At 46.7% G+C, this 4,531-nt stretch overlaps 1 long non-coding RNA gene across 1 annotated transcript; it reads right to left on the reverse strand.

Moving 5' to 3' along the window:
• Nucleotides 1-1,092: 1,092 nt before the first annotated feature.
• On the reverse strand, nt 1,093-4,158 carry LOC139272672 (uncharacterized). Its single transcript, XR_011594932.1, has 3 exons — nt 4,086-4,158; nt 1,331-1,484; nt 1,093-1,108 (listed from the first exon to the last, which is right to left on the reverse strand). It is a non-coding gene; the product is annotated as an uncharacterized lncRNA (long non-coding RNA).
• Nucleotides 4,159-4,531: the final 373 nt, after the last annotated feature.

The following is a 4,531-nucleotide window of genomic DNA, read 5'->3' on the forward strand; positions in this document are numbered from 1 at the left end:
GAAGAGGACCTCAGGGAGGACAATCAGCCTGGCGATGAACCTACGCCCCCCCCCACACCACTGGAAAAGCCCTGTGGTAGTTACGCAGCTGCAAAACTTTTGCAACAGCAGCTCATAAATGAACGTTTTGCGTGAAGTTACGTTGGTGACAGTTACAGTTGCGTTACATTTCATCCTTGCCTGACCATTGTATTGATGTTTTACCTTATGTTATTGGAAGACACTTCACAACAATTGTAAACTTAAATAAAAAACAAATAATTTTACACGCAATTTAAATTTTTTTAATAAACATATATACCACCTGCCCCCGCAACCCCAACAGTGAACATTTTTAACAGAATACAACACCCTCCCACCATCTCCAACAGTCAACATTCATCAATTTTTAAAAAATAATATACGGCACTCCCCTCCTCTCTACCTGCGGCCACCCTTCCCTCCTGTATCTTGACCCCCATTGTTGTAATCTTCCGTTTCCCACGTACTCTGAGTAATGGGACCAAGACCTCAAGGGCTGCTGCTGTGTGGAGGGGGGACGTCGGCAGAATGACCCTAGTGGCTGGAGGAGACGATGTTTGTAAAGAAACGTCTTCCGGGTCAGAAGGAAGTTCTTCTTGTCTCACACCTCATCGTGGCGGTTGATGGTACGGTACCTTAGGGTGCAGTGCCGTATCCCAAAACTATCACATGCCGCAAGGCATTGATAGAATCGACCATTCGCCCCATTGCCGCAGCTATCTGCTCCATGCCCTCTGTTATTCTCAGTGTGACAATGTTGCCGGTCAACCCAGAGTGCCTGGAGGAGCTCTCGACCGAGGTCGACGTTCGCCCTTGACAGTGACACCATGTCCTCATTTATATCTGCCCGTCGCAGCGCTTACCTACCTCGCCGACTTAACTTCCGCGGGGTCGGCATGGGCACTGGACGCCTTGGAGCGGCTTGATCCCACTACTTCATCCATTGAGGATGACGTGGCCGCAGGTACTACAGATGAAAAATCAGGCTCTGTTGCGTCCTCCTCACTTTGGCGTTCGTCACCTGTGGGGAGGATGACCTGCAGCAGTACAGGTGTTGGTGCAGGGGCCTCCCTTTGCGCCTGGGGAGCTGGAACAAATAATTGAGATTATTAGAAGAGAAGGGGAGACATGCGCGAGGAGCAACACTACTGCAATAGATGTGAACGAGAGACGTTATATATGATTAACATGAGAGTACTGAAGTATACAGAAGCTGCATGCAACATTACATCATTCATATATTATAATGAAATGCTATTAAATTGCTTCATATTACCACTGGTTTACCACTGCTTTACACATTACTCACCTGGCGCAACGGGATCTGCACCACCACAGGTGGCAGAACAATTATGGGTGCCCACGAATACTGCAGCACGTTCTTCCAGGTCCGTTAGAGGCTGCAGCTCAGCAGGCCCTCCTCCGGTCCGCCTCTGCTCGGCATCATTCTTAGATATCGTCCTCTGCAAACATGACAAGAGCATGGCATAAGCTAATTGACGATTATGGAAACACAACATAGAAAATAGGTGCAGGAGTAGGCCATTCGGCCCTTTGAGCCTGCACCACCATTCAATGAGTTCATGGCTGAACATGCAACTTCAGTACCCCATTCCTGCTTTCCCACCATACCCCTTGATCCCCCTAGTAGTAAGGACTACATCCAACTCCTTTTTGAATATATTTAGTGAATTGGCCTCAACAACTTTCTGTGGTAGAGAATTCCACAGGTTCACCACTCTCTGGGTGAAGAAGTTTCTCCTCATCTCGGTCCTAAATGGCTTACCCCTTATCCTTAGACTGTGACCCCTGGTTCTGGACTTCCCCAACATAGGGAACATTCTTCCTGCATCCAACCTGTCTAAACCCATCAGAATTTTAAACGTTTCTATGAGATCCCCTCTCATTCTTCTGAATTCCAGTGAATACAAGCCCAGTTGATCCAGTCTTTCTTGATAGGTCAGCCCCATTATCCCAGGAATCAGTCTGGTGAACCTTCGCTGCACTCCCTCAATAGCAAGAATGTTCTTCCTCAAGTTAGGAGACCAAAACTGTACACAATACTCCAGCCCCTGCCCCTGTACTCAAATCCCTTCGCTATGAAGGCCAAAATGCCATTTGCCTTCTTAACCGCCTGCTGTACCTGCATGCCAACCTTCAATAACTGATGTACCATGACACCCAGGTCTCGTTGCACCTCCCCTTTTCCTAATCTGTCACCATTCAGATAATAGTCTGTCTCTCTGTTTTTACCACCAAAGTAGATAACCTCACATTTATCCACATGATACTTCATCTGCCATGCATTTGCCCACTCACCTAACCTATCCAAGTCACTCTGCAGCCTCATAGCATCCTCCTCGCAGCTCACACTGCCACCCAACTTAATGTCATCCGCAAATTTGGAGATACTACATTTAATCCCCTCGTCTAAATCATTAATGTACAATGTAAACAGCTGGGGCCCCAGCACAGAACCTTGCGGTACCCCACTTGTCACTGCCTGCCATTCTGAAAAGTACCCATTTACTCCGACTCTTTGCTTCCTGTTTGCCAACCAGTTCTCAATCCACGTCAGCACACTACCCCCAATCCCATGTGCTTTAACTTGGCACATTAATCTCTTGTGTGGGACCTTGTCGAAAGCCTTCTGAAAGTCCAAATACACCACATCAACTGGTTCTCCCTTGTCCACTCTACTGGAAACATCCTCAAAAAATTCCAGAAGATTTGTCAAGCATGATTTCCCTTTCACAAATCCATGCTGACTTGGACCCATCATGTCACCTCTTTCCAAATGCGCTGCTATGACATCCTTAATAATTGATTCCATCATTTTACCCACTACTGATGTCAGGCTGACCGGTCTATAATTCCCTGTTTTCTCTCTCCCTCCTTTTTTAAAAAGTGGGGTTACATTGGCTACCCTCCACTCCATAGGAACTGATCCAGAGTCTATGGAATGTTGGAAAATGACTGTCAATGCATCCGCTATTTCAAAGGCCACCTCCTTAAGTACTCTGGGATGCAGTCCATCAGGCCCTGGGGATTTATCTGCCTTCAATCCCATCAATTTCCCCAACACAATTTCCCGACTAATAAGGATTTCCCTCAGTTCCTCCTTCTTACTAGACCCTCTGACCCCTTTTATATCCGGAAGGTTGTTTGTGTCCTCCTTAGTGAATACCAAACTAAAGTACTTTTTCAATTAGTCTGCCATTTCTTTGTTCCCAGTTATGACTTCCCCTGATTCTGACTGCAGGGGATGTACGTTTGTCTTTACTAACCTTTTTCTCTTTACATATCTATAGAAGTTTTTGCAGTCCATTTTAATGTTCCCTGCAAGCTTCCTCTCGTACTCTATTTTCCCTGCCCTAATCAAACCCTTTGTCCTCCTCTACGGAGTTCTAAATTTCTCCCAGTCCCCGGGTTCGCTGCTATTTCTGGCCAATTTGTATGTCACTTCCTTGGCTTTAATACTATCCCTGATTTCCCTTGATAGCCACAGTTGAGCCACCATCCCTTTTTTATTTTTTATGCCAGACAGGGATGTACAATTGTTGTAGTTCATCCATGCGGTCTCTGTGGGGCCAAGTTTCGGCCTGAGTTGCTCCTGTTTTTTTGGAGCAACTGGTTTAGAATGGAGTATCTTAGAAATTTGAATTCTCTGCATTTAGTTTGCTCCAGTTCTAGTCAGTTAGAACAGTTTCACTTTGGAACTGAATTTTTTTTTCCAAAAGGGGGAGTGTCCGGCCACTTACGCCTGTTTTCAAAGTTTAGGCAGTGAAAACTTACTCCAAACTAATTTAGAATGGAGTAAGTGAAGATTTTTGTACGTTCGAAAAAACCTTGTCTACACTTTAGAAAATCAGGCCTAGGTTACAAATTAGGCGTAGGGAATGGGGGGGGGGGGCGGTTTAAAGGGAAGTTTACAAACATTAAACACTTCAGTTTTACAAATAAAGAGCCATCATCAATAATAAATGATAAATACATCAATAAATCAACCAATAAATCAATCAAAAAAAATTTAAAAATCAATAAATAAAACATTTTCTACTTACTGACTGCAGCACCGGGAGTCCTCCAACAGCGTGCTGGGACAGCCCCCCCAGTGTGTCTCTCACTCTCTGTCGGTATCTGTGTTTCTGACGGAGAAGGAGGGAGAGGAGGGAGGGAGGGAGGAAGGAAGGAGAGAGGAGGGAGGGAGGGAAGGAAGGAAGGAGAGAGGAGGGAGGGAGGGAAGGAAGGAAGGAGAGAGGAGGGAGGGAGGGAAGGAAGGAAGGAGAGAGGAGGGAGGGAGGGAAGGAAGGAAGGAGAGAGGAGGGAGGGAGGGAAGGAAGGAAGGAGAGAGGAGGGAGGGAGGGAAGGAAGGAAGGAGAGAGGAGGGAGGGAGGGAAGGAAGGAAGGAGAGAGGAGGGAGGGAGGGAAGGAAGGAAGGAGGAGGAGGGGGGGGAGGGAAGGAAGGAGAGAGGAGGGGAGGGAGGGAGAGGAAGGAAGGAGAGAGGAG

Source organism: Pristiophorus japonicus, chromosome 9, assembly GCF_044704955.1.
Source record: "Pristiophorus japonicus isolate sPriJap1 chromosome 9, sPriJap1.hap1, whole genome shotgun sequence".
Classification (NCBI taxonomy): Eukaryota; Metazoa; Chordata; class Chondrichthyes; family Pristiophoridae; genus Pristiophorus; species Pristiophorus japonicus.